Genomic DNA, 17,257 nt, shown 5'->3' on the forward strand with positions numbered 1-17,257 from the left:
GAAGATCAAAATGCCATGCTATTTTTTATCCCCTACAATACCATTTTAAAACCAATATGATAATTGTGTTTCAAAATGTCTGTATTTACAATATACCAAAAGTTATACTCCATTTATAACTATCATGATAAAAAAATTTAGATGTGAAGCTAAAACTTTATAAGTGAATTCCTAGTTTTTAAAAAAATTTTAAAGGCAATTGAGAAAATATGTACAGTACTGTCTTTTAATACTTGTATATAACTGTAATCAACAGCCTACAGATAGGTGAGCCCATACGAAGGGTTTTTACATATTCGGATTTGTGATCCCACATCTTAGCTGAGTGGTAGGAATGGCGTTATCATTTAATTCCTGAGTGTTGGATGAACATAGTGTCGGACTCAAGAGCAGTGTTGAGGATGAAGATGAATCTGTCCTCAAAAGATGTAGACACCACAGCATCTACAGCAAAGTTTAGGTAGTCCTCTTTACTTCTTTGTATCTTTGGTCTTCATTTGTAAAATGAGATCCACCAGAAGTGCCTACCTCAGGGTATTGGGACATCAGCAACAGCCAGAGAGTGTGGAGCCTAATGGATCATGTTAAGGATTTTGGATTTTAAAGAATGTTTTAATCTAAATAGAATACAATCATATTTACAGTCCTTAAAGGATCAGCCTATGTGATTGAAGTTTGAAGAGTATGATAGAAGTAGAAATGTCAGTGAGGAGAGCAATTAAGAGTATCACATCGGTACAGGGGTACAGGTGGGGGAATTATTATTGCTCACACAAGGATGAGGGTAAAAAAGAGGGAGATAAAAAAAAAATAGATTCAAGGGGAACTGACAGCCAAAAATATCAGAGCTGGTGAATGAGTACAAATGAGAGTGATATATGGACACCCAGATTTCTGACCCCCACAGTCAGATAGGTGGTTCTGCTATATAATAAGAGCGGGAATACTGGGGGAGAATCAAGTTTAATAGTGAATATAATGACTATTATTTTGGATATGTTGATTCAAACCAGGCTTTGGAACAAGGAAATGTGTGTGAGATAGCAACTGGCTGTCTAAGTCCAGATCTCAGACAAGATGCCCTAATGCTATATATGAAAATGGGAAAGTCATTTTTTGTAGGACACTCTGATGGTTTCTACTTTCTCTAGGTAAGAATCAAAGCCATCTGCATGGTGGTGGGGGAAGGGAGAGAGCCTGAGGTGGGAATCTGAGAGAGTAGATTAGTTCAGAAATGGTTATTGTGTCATGCAGGCAAACATATTATCTAGGGTAACTTTGCTAAGAGTAATTGGCAACCCTCAACTTCCGTTCAGAGGAAGGCTATAAACCAAAATATTTTAATGGAGGTTGGCATCCATTCCTAGGGAACATAGAGAGCTCATATTAACAACTAGTATGGCAGTTTTAAGATTTTAAGAGGCCTCCTTGGTTAAGTAGTTAAAACAAAGAAAAATCTCCTCGTTATTTAGCTGAAGCTTGTTCATACAAAATAGAGCTTTATAACTGAATACTCTCAATATGGGTTTAGACCTGAATTGTGTTCCCCCTCCAAATATATATATAATAAAGTTTGTGTTTTTCAGGTGAAAGTGAAGCTTGAATTCCTGGAATTAAAATGAACAAAGAATATAATACCATCTGGGAAACTGAGACTATCATAAGCTGACATATATGTGTGGGATGTGACAGGAGTTTGAAGTGGGAGACTGTCAGCAATCTGGATAAAGGAGCTTGCTTGCAATCATAGCTGTTGGAGGAAAGATCGGACAGGAGCTATTCCTGTCTCCTGATGTTGCCTTGAGAGGATGATCATCCTCCCACATTATGGAAATCTCAACAAGAGGCCAGATTGCCAAATGTTGCTGAGTAAAATCAGGACAGCATAAGAACATTAATGGAAGGAGTTGATGATATAAACCATACTAGACTGACTGTCTTCCTTTAGTGATCTTTCTTCTCTAGCCCCTCATTCTGTGTATCTTAAGGATAATGGAAAAAAAAAAAAAAAAAAAAAAGCAAAGGAGACTTCCTTCTCTCTCAACCCAGTCTCAAGAAACTAACTGAAGACTCTGAATTCTGCAAGTGGATATGCTCTCTGGAATACCACCTGGAAAAGAGCAAGGGAAACATAATTAGGTAGAGAAATAAATAGACTTCACTACAGCTGCTACAGCAATGTCAGCCATGAGGAAATCTCAAGCTGGGGTGACGCTTCAAGATACTTCCACGTGAGACCAAGGAGACAGGCCTTTGAGTGCTGCAATAACCAGTCATCAGATGCCGATCACTAGGGACAGGGGAAGAGGTAGGACAGCTCTGTTGGCATGAGAGAAGCTTCTGGAGAGAGGTACAGGCAGCCTTCTTAGTAGCTGGGAAAATCAGTGCAATGAAACTGAGTGGAACATGAGTAGCATCCCATAATAGCAACTACACTTCCTTCCAAGTCACTCCTTTCAAAGAAATTCAAAGTAAATGTTTGTTCAGAGTAGCTGCCTGGTGATGAAGCAAAAAAGAACTATTCTCAGTGTAGGACTCCCCACTCTAGGGCTACTTCAACTCTCTCTCTCACTCTCTCTTCTCTTCATCTCTCTCTGTCAATTCATCCTGAGGGATACCAATTAGAGTCAGGCCTCCTGTCTTCTCTAATACACATTCATGGACAAGGTAGCTAATACCCCCAGGAGATATGAAATGAACTAGACTGATGGTCTACAAACTCTTTTGGTAAAAGGGTAGTAAATATTTGAGACCTTGCAGGCCTAACAATCTCTGTTCCAACCACTGAACTCTGCTTTGTGTGTGAAATCAGCCACAGACAACACATAAACAGATAGGAATTGTTGCATTCCAATAAAACTTTATCTAAAAATATACATGGTAGCCCAGTTTGGGGCCATGAACTACATTTTGCCAACTCCTGAATGAAAAACCTGAAACAGATAAATACAATAAAAGAAAGAAAAGAAAATGCTACATAGTACACCATCTAAAGCAGAACTATTGGAACAGACGGTCCAGAATTTTTCTATAAGATATAAACTATCCTCAAGAGATAATGAAAAATATTGGCAATATGAATCAAGAACAAGGATTTAGAAAACGTAAAAGTTGACATACTAGATATGAATTAAATAAGAGTTTAAATAAAGACTCAATAGACGGAATAAGTAGGAAGATGAATACAACCCAAGAATAAACAAGTACATTGGAATATCAGTGAAAATCTCCCCAAAGGATAGAGTATAAAGAGAAAGAAATTATGCAAAAATAAATAAATAAATAAATAAATAAATAAATAAATAAATAAATAAATAAGATAACATGTGTCACACAGTAGAGGTGCTTACTAGAAGGCTGAGAGCAGGGGCAGGGATCCCTGGAAAGAAGAAAATGTTTTAGGAAATAATACCACATTTCCTGGAATTAAAGGAAGAAGACTTCTGGTTGAAAGTCGTTATAGACTGACAAGGAGGTAAGTAGGAAAAGCGCACACTTAGACATATAAAAACCTTTAACTACATAAATCAAATGGGGGAAAATTTACTGCTTTCAAATATAGCAAAACAAGAATAAAAGTATAAGAATCAAATAAGCAACATAGTTCTTAAAAGAAACCAAAATGTATAAAGTCAATAATGTAATATTTTTCACACATTGAAGGAAAAGAATGTTGAATATAAATTTTATGTGCAGGGCAGCCTGGGTGGCTCAGCGGTTTAGTGCCGCCTTCAGTCCGGGGCCTGATCCTGGAAACCTGGGATCCAGTCCCACATCGGGCTCCCTGCATGGAGCCTGCTTCTCCCTCTGCCTGTGTCTCTGCCTCTCTCTCTCTCTCTCTCTCTCTCTCTCTCATAAAAAAATAACATCTTTTAAAAAGAATAAATTTTATATGCAGCCAAATTGTCATTTAAATGTTAGTATAATTGGGACTCCTGGATGGCTCAACAGTTGAACATCTGCCTTGGATCAGGGCGTGGTTCCAGGATTTTGGGATCGAATCCCTTATCAGGCTCCCTGCATGCAGCCTGCTTCTCCCTCTGCTTATGTCTCTGCCTCTCTCTCTGAGTGTCTCTCATGATTAAATAAATAAAACCTCTAAAAAAATTAAATGTCAGTGTAATAGAAATGACCTAAACATTGAAACTAAAAAACAAAACAAAACAAAACAAAACAAAAAACAGCAAAGAAACGCGAGTTTTTTAAAGTAGAAAGAGAGCGATGCCTGGGTGGCTCAGCAGTTTGAGTATCTCCATTTCATTCAGGGCAGGGTCCCAGAGTCCCGGGATCGAGTCCCACATCGGACTCCCTTCATGGAGCCTGCTTCTCCCTCTGCCTATGTCTCTGCCTCTCTCTCTCTCTCTCTCTCTCTGTGTCTCTCATAATTAAATAAATAAAATCTTTAAAAGAAAATAAAATAAAGCAGAAAGGAAAATAATAAGGAAAGTATAGAAATAATGAATGCAACAACCGACTAAAGTAAAAAATCAAAACACTTTTTTTTTTCAATTTATAAGATAGATTCTAGGAAACTGACTGAGGAAAAATAGAAGCAAAGATGCAAATAAAAATATAGAATGAGAGGTGCCTAGATGGCTCAGTCAGTTAAGCATCTGACTCTTGATTTCAGTTCAGGTTGTGATCTCACAGTCATGAGCTGGAGCCCAAGATTGTGCTCCATGCTGGGTAGAGAGCCTGCTTAGGATTCCCTCTCTCTCAGGGAAAGACACATACCGTATGATTTCACTCATTTGTTAAGAAACAAAGCAAATTAACATAGGCTAAGGGGAGGAAAAATAAAATAAGATAAAAACAGAGGGAGGAAAACCATAACAAACTCTTAACTATAGAGAAGGAAGTGAGGGCTGCTGGAGAACCAAAGTGGGTGTGGGGGTGAGGGGAAGAGGTAATTGGGTGATAAGTATTAAGAAGGGCACTTGATGTCATGAACCCTGGGTGCTATATATATGTATATAGACACACACATATATAAATATATATGTAGAGAGAGAGAGAGAATAAAAGGTGATTTAGAAAAACAGCAGAAATTTTGAAAAGGTCATTCTGTTGAGCAATTCACTACTATATTTAAAAACCTAGAATAAACTGATACAATCTAGATTCTAGATTATAAAAATACAAATGGCAGCACAAAATTTGGAAACTTTAGTGAGCAGATAGAATTATGAAATTTTAAATGCCAACTAAGAGACAAATTTCCCCTTAGCCAGTGTGCCAGGCTTAGACAATTTTGCTCTTGAGTTCTACAAAAGTTCAAACAATAATGAACACTTATATTACACAAATCATAAATTGTGTCCAGATTTTTACTTTGAATGATGATAGTGTAACTGTTTCCACAACTGAAAAATGAGGTATAAGATAAAATTCATTTAGCAATGTTAAAAAAAGTAAATGCAAAAATTCCAAATGGAACATTAGAAACTTGAATCTGATGGCCTATGTTTAATAAAATCAAGCAAAAATATTATTTATCCCAATAATAGAAAAATAATCCATACAATATATAATATGTCAATCTACAGGAAGCATTCTATGTAATAGAAAAAATATTGGAGAAACAAAAAACAATCATTGTCCAATCACTCTTTAATATAAAATACAATAAGATCAATGCAATAAAGAAAGCAAAGGAGGAAATAAGAGGAGCATAAGCTTCGTAAAAACTGTCACTTTGGCAGAAGATATTTTCACCTAAGTAGGGAGCCAGCAGAATCTATAGACAGATCATTTAAAACAAACAAGAGAATTCAACAAACTGGTTTAATTCAACATAAATTCACAAAAATAAAAGTATCATTTTTACACTAGGAACATCTGCAAAATATCAAACATGACTGAATTTTATTATTATTGTTCATGTCAAGCATTTTGGAGAAGGGAATGTTTCCTGGGTTCCATGGTTTTCAAATTAGCAAATTTTTCTGATTAAAAGGTCAATGTGTTTTTGCCATTTACAAAGAATTCTATTACAGCTTATGGAAATGCATATTGTTTTAACATTTACCCAAATTGTCAATTTCAAACTTTTGAAATTACCAAGAAACTCACATCAGCTAAAAGTCAAAGGGATTACTGTTCGATTTATCTCCATTATTTTTACCTGGGCACACGTGACAAAGTTGTTGCAAAAGCAAAGAAAAAAAAGAATAATGTTAAGCACAGCAAAGACAGAGTGAGCAGATATGTAATATGCTAAAACTCTCTTCACTTTATTCTGTGCTTCCTTACTTATAATAAAAGTAGTTGCTTTTTCCTGGCAAGGTCCCTCTCCAATTTAACCCTAACTGTGCTATGTACCTCTTTTGTGTTTTTAGCCTTATCACTCCAACAGTGTTAATTAATGAGCCCAAAGCATTATTTAGAACAATTTTATTGCCATCCTTCACTAGGAAATGTGAAGAATCTTCTGAAGGACCTTGAATCCAGGAAGCACAAATCTGCAAAATGGGGGCAGTTGGTGCACTTAAAATTATAAGTTGGGTTATTGATTTCCTTCGAAGGAAACTAAGAGAAAGGAAAATATTGTTTTTTTAAATTGAATTACATCAAAATTCCTGATACTTGAAAGAGTATGCTCCATTGCTGTTGTAGGCAAATACCGATAAAATGGCTTGTCAGTAGATGACTGACATAGAAGGGACTGTTATTCAGCTTCAAGTTTTTTGTTTTTTTTTTTTTCTCTTTGGACAATCATATTGTACTCACCCCTCCCAAAGGATTTCCCATTTTAAGACCCAATATTCCATACAAGAAGTACACAGATGTAAGAGCATGTAAAGTTAAAAATAAGAAATACAGAATCTGGTGCAGCTGGGGATAATTAGTAAAAAACAAGTTTTTGCCAAAAATAAAAGGAAGTTGGGTAGACAGATTTTCCTTTAGCCAGGCTTTGGGAGATCCATGGAAAGAGAACATATTTACAACCCCCACCCCCTTCTCTTCCATCCCATGGAACCTAGCAAAAGAAACTCCATCTTAAAATCACCAGACAACGATACTTGTAATTCAACTGAGATTCTCCTCACGAAACAGGTTGGGTTCTAGTAACAATAGAAAAATCAATCATTTCCGAGATTCTATTTATCGTTTCAAGACAATTCTGAAGGTTAAACATGACATTTGAAATTCCAGAGCAGTCATTCCAAATGACTATCTCCTTTTTAAGCTCTTATTTTCTGTACCTGAATGATAGTATATGATAGTGTAAGATTACTGTTCCGTAACTACCTAACTACTTTGGTTAGTTTCCTATAGAAGCAAATGTTCTTCTGAGTTAAAAATTCATTGAGATAGTGATGCTTTCATAAAACTGAACTTATTAAGATTTTATCTAATTCAATACTTAGTGATCAGCATCTTCTCTGAATCAAGCAGATGGTTATCAAGGGATTGCTTACAATCAATTCCTAGTCTCAAGGGCCTGGCAGTTTAGCTAATAAGACATAGACCGTACTTTTTCCTAATGACCAAATGTTCCGTTGTTGGGAATACTGTGCATTAAATGTTGTCTGGACTTTGTGTCTATCTTCCTTTTCTTTAAGATTTTATTTATTTATTTATTTATTTGACAGAGAGATAGAGAAAACAGAAGCAGGAAGAGCAGCAGGCAGAGGGAGAGGGAGAAGCTTACTCACTCCCTGATAATCAGGGAGCCCAATGTGAGACTTAATCCCAAGACCCTGGGATCATAACCTGACCCCATGGCTAAGACACCCAGGCACCCCTGTATCTATCTTCCAATGGAATATTTTAGCAACTGGTGGATGGGTTCTAATTGTATATATCCTTTCTGTTGCCATTGAGACAGTGTGCAAATATTGAGGGAATTAATAATAATAAGGATAACTTATTGAACATAATTATGTACATATAAATAAAAATATTCTTAAAGATTTGGACAGGAGTAACTGAATTTGCTCTTATGATGACAACTTAAATTTATGCAGGCTTGAATGTATTTTTCACTTAATCCATTTGCTATCCATTAAACTACCAATGTGAATTAACTCCAAAGTTTGAAATTGCATTAATTCATGGTATCTTGGTAAAGAGCTCTGTCCTTGCTTTCCCTTTAATGCTAGAGCTGTACCCTAGATATTCAATCTTTAAAATTTTCCAAAGGATATTCTTACAGGTTCACTAGACCTTAATGGATAGCTGTAAGTGTAAGGTAAGGAAATGCAAGTTTCTTGTAATGTTTCCATTTTGAATTTTACTCTTTCTTTCTTGATATCCTTCCCTTCCTGTCTTCTGTTATCTCTCTTACTTCTAAACACTTCCTCTTTCTTTTGGATGCATTCTTCCTGCTAAGTTTTAATGTTGACATTAAGCCTAGACAAGAGGCTTGTTCTTTGCTTAATCTTCAAGAATCCGGGGAAGGATATACAAAGATTTATATAATTTTGACTTAGTGAACTTCGTAGATATGGCCGCAGGGCAGTTCAACTTTGTACCCATTTCAATAATTTAACAGAAAAGTTGAAATAATTCTCTAACTCTGCATCTACAATATTTTTGAATATTTGAAGAAAGCATTTTAATATCCAACATCATTTTTTACAAATGTCTAAAGCACTTTTTGTTTAGAACATCTTTGGTTATAATTTCAATAAAATTATTGTCAAAGGAAAAAATATTATTTCTTTATGAGTAACATTGAACAGACTCCACTAATTCCACTTTCTTGAAAATACTAAAAAAGAATATATACATCTCAATACTCTCTTTGAGGGATCCCTGGGTGGCGCAGCGGTTTGGCGCCTGCCTTTGGCCCAGGGCGCGATCCTGGAGACCCGGGATCGAATCCCACGTCGGGCTCCCGGTGCATGGAGCCTGCTTCTCCCTCTCCCTGTGTCTCTGCCTCTCTCTCTCTCTCTCTCTCTCTGTGTGACTATCATAAATAAATAAAAATTAAAAAAAATACATTAAAAAAAATAAAAAAAATACTCTCTTTGAATAAAATTACAGAGGTATTCACAATTATACAAAGATCAGAATAATTGCAATTCTCTTCAACAAATATTTAGAAACTGTTCACTTGGTACAAGTAAACTTAGAAGTTTCCAAAGCAAGGTGTAAAAGCTACTTATCCTTTTATAAATTAAAACTGTGATTTAAGAATATTTAATACTTGGTATTTTTCAAATATATTCTATAATCAAAACTCTAGAGCAAAAATCAAGTGTCTTTCCTTCAAATTTCCAATAGGATCACAACTGACAATTGACATTTATTCTATTTAAAGGTCGCTCATAGAACATTCCAACATTGAATACTACTTGCTGTTGGAAAAATTCCTTCTTTTCTAATGCAGCAAGTGTTCAGCCCTGACACATGCATGGCAAAGACATCCAGGTTGCACAATGATCCAAACCCTTGCCAATTCCTTGGCACAGGACTCCTGAAACTTTATGTGCTCCCATGGAACTTGGCCTTTGCCATGCTGTTTAAAACCACATAGTCCTGACTAACTGCATTCCATCACCAAAGAAAACTCTGACTCCAGGTAATCACTCATCACTCAGGTCTTTCCCTTATCAACCCCATTTTTCCAAAATAGAGACCCTATGTTCCTTTGGTTCCTCATTCTGTCAGGGACAAGTTCCAGTTTGACACCACTCCTAGCCCTTTAGACTTTTGGATCTTCAGGGTTTTTTGCATTTTTCTCCTCCCATTCTGGATGCCTATCTTTATTAGTCAAGTTAAGTGACTAAGAAAATGTTTAAATTTCTTTCAGTGTAAATGACAGTTTGCCTATAGCAATTATTAAACACATTTCCTCATATGTTCTCATTTTTAAAGGGAAGGAGTTGGTCACTGCTAATAAAGAAATCTGGCTGTTCCCTTAGTAAAATCAGCCCAGGTCAATTTTTGGCCCATCACTTATAATATATAAATGACATTTTAGTTGTGTTATAATGGACCTATTTATCTTCTGAAGTTGGCAATAATAAGCAATTCACCTTGGAGGGAAAGAGTAAAAAATATAAACTTATTTTTTAATATTGTGTATAAAAATATAAACATAATGTCCTACCCCAGTGAAATGTTGACCAGGAATGTTTCTCCACCCTTTATCTTGAGAGGTGGAATCTGACTCTTTTGCCCTTGAATCTGGAGTGCCCTTAATAACTTGTTTGATGAACAGAATGCACCAGACGTGACACTCTTAAACCCCTTGGCTAGCTCAGAAGAAGCTTCAGAGCTGAGTGTCTGTGTGGCTCAACAGCTGACTCCTGGTTTTGGCTCAGGTCTTGAACTCAGGATCCTGAGATTGAGCCCTGCATCAGGCTCTGCATTGAGCAGAGAGTCTGCTCAAGGATTCTCTCTCTCCCTTTGCCTCACCCCACCATTCATGCTCTCTCTGTCTCTCTCTCTAAAATAAACAAATAAACTTTTTTTTTAAGGCTCAAAGCTTCCACTAGATTTCTTAGAATGCTGGTTCTTAGATTTTTGGGATGCCGGGCAAGAAATTGAACTATTCTGACATTTGATGCTGAAGTAATCACATGGAAATTCCTGAAATCACTTGAGGGGAGAGAGAGAGAGAGAGAGAGAGAGAGAGAGAGAGAGAGAGAGAGATACAAACAGCTTTAGCTGTTCCAGCCCTTAGGGATTTGAATCACTTCAACTGAGGCTCCAAACACCAGGGATCAGATATGAGTCGTCTTTACTTAACTCTGCACAAACTGCAAATTTATAAGCAAAATCAGTAATTGTTATTACTTTGAGCCATTACAATTTTATTTCTGGTGGATGGAATGTTATGTGGTAATGGATAAATGAAACTTCTGTTGTCAACCATTGGTTATATGAATTTGAAATCCTGACAGTTGTTGGAGAGTTTCTTTATCTTCCCCATGTAATGATATAATTGGAGCCATTATGAAGCCAAACTGCAAAGCAGGTAAAACTTTTCTGTCACGTCTTCTGTCTCGAATGTATGTGCTCTGCACCTATGACTTTTCCTGCCTGTTCTTCAGTTTCATAGAGACCTAATGTTCTCCCCATGGACTGCTTCCTCCTTACTTTTCCAGATAGATCCTGCATTTAGAGAATGTGACCTTAAATTTATCTGTTTTTGTTCGTTTGTAGTCATGACTGGTAACTCCTACTTGTTTATTTCTTATATTTCTTTGTCATTTTCTTTTCTTCCCACTTCTGTATCAGTTCTAAACTACGTTAGTCATCCTCTACACTGCATCTAGGAGTTTTTCTGAAATGTAGATCCCATCACTGACTTCCTTCCCCATCCTCCCTCTTTCATGCATCATATGCCCACCACTGTGTACACACACACATACACACACACACGCAGTATTCTTCAAAAAATGACTTAAACTCTTTAAAATATTCTACATAATACTTAAAGAATGTGTCCCTAATTTCCTTTCCAGGTCTTATTCTCTCATCGTTACCATTAACTCAGCTAGTGTCCTACTGCTATGAAATACTCATAGCTTCTCAAACTTAATGTGTATACACTCTTCTCTAGGTCTCTGCAAAGATTTCTTTCTTGAATTCTCCTATTCTATAGAACTCACTGGATCTCTGCCTTTCCTCATACTTTTTTTCTAAGATTTTATTCATTTATTCATGAGAAACACACAGAGAGAGGCAGAGACATAGGTAGAGGGAGAAGCAGGCTCCCTGTGGGGACCCCAATGTGTGACTCTACCGTAGGACTCCAGACTCATGACCTGAGCTTAAGGCAGATGCTCAACCACTAAGCCACCCAGATGTCCCACACTTACTTCTAATTTCCCCTATCCCTCAGTAAAAACAACTATTGAAATAAAGGCTTTCTAGACTCCTCTCTCTTAATATTAATTATGTGATATTTCTATTTAGTTCCATAGAAACTAGCCATCTCTGCAATAATGCCCAATATTACTATTTAATTATTGGTGTATCCTAAACATCTAAGTCCTAGTGCAGAGAGTTCATCATCATCCTTTGTAAGTCCAGGGCTCCCTGGACAGAGGAGGCAACAAAAAGTCTGTTGGATAAATTTGTGAGTGAATGATTATTTTTGTGTACTCATATTTAGCCATTAATACAAAAGAAATATAATTTAATATCAAAATAATATTTTTATTACATTAATAATATTATTACTGTAGGTAGTTTTTACTTTAAATTTTATCTTAAGTGGTATATATATATATATATATATAATGTAATATTACTCAGCCATTAGAAACGACAAATGCCCATCATTTTCTTCAAGGTAGATGGAACTGGAGGGTATTATGCTGAGTGAAGAAAGTTAATCAAAGAAGGATAATCATATGGTTTCACTCATACAGGAAATATAAAAAATAATGAAAGGGTTTATAAAGAAAGGAGAGAAAATGAGTGGGAAAAATCAGACAGGGTGATAAACTATGAGAGGCTCCTAACTCTGGGAAACCAACAAGGGGTAGTGGAAGGGGAGGTGGGCAGGGGGATGGGGTGACTGGGTGATGGGCACTGAGGGGGGCATTTGAGGGAATGAGCACTGGGTGTGATACTATATGTCAGGAAATCGAACTTCAATAAAAAAATATACATGAAAAATAAATTAATTTTTAAAAAGATTTCAAAATGGATTTTTTGTAGTGTTATATGAATTTGCAAATTATGTCCTGCTACAAAGAGCATGCAAATTTTTTTCAGCTTTATCACAAGTTCACATTTTTTTAATTCCATAAATTATTCCCTCTAGCTAGACTATGGTTATTCAGTAATATAGTAGCATCCTTTTAAAGAAAATATAAGAATCATATATAGCTGTTAAGAAATTGATAGGACTTTTGGATTTATTTTAGATTTTATTTTTATTTATTCATGAGAGACACAGAGAGAGAGAGGTAAAGACATAGGCAGAGGGAGAAGCAGGTTCCCTATGGGGAGCTCAATGCAGGATTTGATCCCAGGATCATGACCTGAACCAAAGGCAGATGCTCAATCCCTGAGCCATCCAGGTGCCCGACTTTTCGTTTTCTGAGCATTGACAGAGCTCTCAATATTTGCTGAGCTACTTCCAATAGTAATCCAAAAATATACCTCAGTAAACTGACCCTTGTCAATGGCAGTAAAAATATGATTGTTACCAAATTCTTTTTATTTCATTTAGTTACTTTACCATCAGAAACAACTTATTAAAATAAAGGAATGCCTACTGACACAACACTTTTTTATGTTGATTCATAAGCTGTATACGATGGTGCATCTGTTTTGCAATTTTATATTAATACTAATAAAATAATTAGTTCCTGTCCAAAAACAATGCTTATTATTTCTAAAAAAAATAGTGATCATTACCTATAAAATAATCTATTCAGCATAGTTTGTGTTTGAAATATTAGTTTTCTGAAAATATATTAAACTATGTGGAAGTATTGATTAGTGGAAGATGGAGAATAAGCATAGAAAGGCAGGTAGACATACTAAGTTAGATTAAAAAATGCTGCAAATGACCAGAGAATTGGAGATGCTCCTCAAAAATTTTATAGGACATTCAAGGACCTGTCGTTGAAAAGGGTAAGCATTTAAAACCAAATGTTTCTGGCATGCTTGTCTGAAAAGACTTGAGCAAGATAATTCTATCCCAGAACAAGAGGACATTAGCCTTCATGACTGGCCAAAACGATTAACATGGGTATAGACATTAGCTGAAAAAATACATGTCACAACAAAGCCAAGTTTCACCAAAGTTGATGCCTCCCTCTATACTTGGCTCTTGACAAATGAAAGAGAATATTCAGTATATAAACAAATAAAATGGGTCTGGATTGATGAAACATTTCCGTAAGAGCTGGTCCTTACCTACCGAGAAGACTAACAATCAGATCCGTCAGAAATTGACATCTTTCTAAAACCCAAAGAAGTGAAGCTAAAATCACTCTTGAGCTATATATGCAGGAATGATGCAATCAGGCATCCAGCAGGCAAAACTAGAGTGAAATAAATGAAAAGAGACAGAGTGCTTTTCACTGCTCATCTCTCAATATAATCAAATTTTGGTTAAACTATAATAAGGATTATTATACTGCATTAATTTGGATTCCCTTTCCCTTTTCTTATATCCTTAGTAGGAATTTATTTTGAAACCTTATTCATAATTATCTCATAAGTGTTAGAGAGTTGTTGTCTCCAGAAGTTACAGGGGTCCAAGAAATTCTCATTCTTGATGCCATAAAATCCTGTAAGCTGAGCAAGGTAAGTATAAATGCAGTACATAAGAAACAGGTCTACAAGTGGATGGTGATCTTTTCTATTTGTTTTTCACCCATTGTAATAAACGTTAATTAGGGATAGGATAGTACAAGTCATCCGAACCTACTATCCTTCAAGCTACAATGAATGGTGTTCTGATTATATGTTGGATTGCTCTTCTAATTTTGTCTTTAATATCATTTTCTACAAATAGAACTACAAAATCAGAGCATATAAACATTTGTGTTGTCCTTGACACACACCCATGTCAAGGACACACTGCATCAACCATGGTAGTGGTCACATAGTAATATTCAACCAATATTTGTGGAGTGAATAACTGGGTGGGCAGTACAAATTAGTTGCAGTTTTGTGTCAATTACACACTAACAGCATATACACTTTCATTAGTATTGGTAGCCAAATCATAGGCATTTCAAATTCCACATGTCCAAAACTGAGTCCAATCTTTTTTAATTATAATATTGTCCTGGAGCCCAGTTCAACTCAAATCACTGACAACTTTATCCTTCCAATTCCTCAACCTTGAAAATACAGATTTCTGGATCCAATCACTTTTCACCACCTCGACACTTATTATAGCTGTGCTCCCCGGCTCCATCATTTCTCACTTAGATTATTGCCATGGCTTCTTGGTTAGCTTTTATTTCCACCCTATGTCACCTACTCCTAACATAGCCATCCAAAGATGTTGTCAAGAAGTGCAAGCCAGATCATGGCTTTCCTTTCCTCTATGTTCTCATTGGATGCCTTACGGTGGCCTTCAATGCCTAAATGATTTATCCTTGAGCTAGAAGACTGAATGACATTATCAAATATCCATCCAAAGAAGTTAAGATGAGAGAAATGAAAAGGGGCAGGATGTTATGCAATTCAACTTTACATTTTGGTTAAAATACAAGAAAATTGTATTCTGTTTACTTGGGTTTCCTTTCCCTTACTTCCCTGTCTCCTGCTACTCCCATCTCTGCTCACTCTTCTAAAGTCATGATGACTTATACACCATGCCTTAACCATGCCACTTTATTTCCAACTCAGGCTCTTTAACTTGCTGTTCCCTTTTACCTGCAAACGCCCCCTCCATAATCGTCTCCGTGGCTCATTCCCTTATTTCTTTCAAGAATTGATTCAACTGTTACATTTTTCGAGAGAGCTTCTCTGATGTAACTGCCTAAGTTTGTCCCATTTTTAGTATTTCTTATCTCCTTTTATGAATGCTTTATTTTTCTATATTTATCACCAATCATATTTTATATTTTATTTTATTTTTTTTAAAGATTTATTTATTTATTCATGATAGACATAGAGAGAGAAAGAGGCAGAGACACAGGAGGAGGGAGAAGCAGGCTCCATGCACCGGGAGCCTGACGTGGGATTCGATCCCGGGTCTCCAGGATCGCGCCCTGGGCCAAAGGCAGGCGCCAAACCGCTGCGCCACCCAGGGATCCCATATTTTATATTTTAATGTGCATTTTATTTTATTTTATTTTTTAACAATTCTATTATTTTTTTATTTAAGATTTTTTAAATTTATTCATTAGACACAGAGAGAGAGAGAGAGAGAGAGAGAGAGAGAAAGGCAGAGACATAGGCAGAGGGAGAAGCAGGCTCCATGCATGGAACCTGATGCAGGATTTGATCCTGGGATTCCAGGATCATGCCCTGGGCGGAAGGTAGGCGCTAAACCCCTGAGCCACCCAGGGATTCCTAATGTGCATTTTAATATGTGTTTCACCCCAAAAGAAAATAAACTATGTAAGGTCAAGGGTGTTTGTTGATTTTATTAACTACTATAGCCCCAGAGCATAGTATTGACTACTAGCCCCAGAACTTGACATGTAAAAGGTGCTCAGTGAATATTTTTTAGATGAATGAATGAACATTGGGACAGTCTAACTCATCCCATTGCTACATATAAGGCAATAATAATTCCTTTGGTTAACCCAAAAACCTTCAGCAAGCCTGACCCTTCTTCCCAAAGAAGCAGTCTCAAGCGCTCCAGACTGACTAAAAAATCCTTTCCTTACCATCCTCTCCTGCCTTGTCATTCTTTCTCTTTTTCCACCCTGCTTCCTATCTTTCCTCCTAATGAAATGACTTGCTTAAATTCTACCCAATATGAAACCCACAAAACTAAGCCAAAGTTTTTCAGACAGAGTCTTCTCCTATTTTGGAACTTTATTTATACTGTCATGTTTGTTTGTTTGTTTGTTTGTTTATTTATTTATGGCAGAGGGCAGGAGAGGAGCAGAGGAAAAAGAACAAGAAGACTTCATGCTGTGCAGAGTCTGATGTGGGGGCCAGATCCCAGGACCCCAAAATCAAGACTAGAGCTGAAATCAAGAGTCGGATGCTTAACCAACTGAGCCATCCAGGTGCCCCTGGCATGTATTTTTTTCACACCACACTTTAATGAAATATTTGCCTGCGTGTCCAAAGTTAGCTTCTGTATGAACATTTTCCGCTTTAAAGTGCATATGAATGGGTAGTCTCTGTGGCCATTAAAAAAGAAAAAAATAAAGAAGATAAAAGAAGAAACAAACACATTGAACAAACATAAAAGCTTATTTGTTCACTGAGTAATTTCTACCACACATAGTCTCCATCCTTTGTTTTACATTGTTTTTTTTTTAAAAAAAGAGTAACAGAGTAAAAGCCTATTTTGGAATTTCATCATATCATGGATTTAATTATACTGCCAGTCATTATATTCCTGGTGTACTATATATCTTAGTGTATAATACAATTCTTAATGGTAAAATTATTTTCCTAATCTAGACTTGTTTATATCTTGGGTATGATATCTTTGGTATGCCACTAAGAAGTCCCCCCTTGTTTCTTTTCAGCACTAGGAAGACAATGTCCATACATGCAGGATTTATTAGTATTGCTATTATTTTCTCTCATCATATATTCCCAAAAAGGGAAATGATAAGGGTACTCTTAGCTCCTATGTACCATAGAGGAGGGTGGTTAGGGGGTGCATATACTCAAGAACTGTGAATTCTCTCAA

At 36.3% G+C, this 17,257-nt stretch overlaps 1 long non-coding RNA gene across 1 annotated transcript; it reads left to right on the forward strand.

Moving 5' to 3' along the window:
* Positions 1-10,642: 10,642 nt before the first annotated feature.
* Positions 10,643-17,021, forward strand: LOC140621306 (uncharacterized). Its single transcript, XR_012021031.1, has 2 exons — positions 10,643-10,930; positions 16,478-17,021. It is a non-coding gene; the product is annotated as an uncharacterized lncRNA (long non-coding RNA).
* The last annotated feature ends 236 nt before the right edge of the window (positions 17,022-17,257 follow it).

This window comes from Canis lupus, chromosome 30 (assembly GCF_048164855.1).
Source record: "Canis lupus baileyi chromosome 30, mCanLup2.hap1, whole genome shotgun sequence".
NCBI classification, from domain to species: domain Eukaryota; kingdom Metazoa; phylum Chordata; class Mammalia; order Carnivora; family Canidae; genus Canis; species Canis lupus.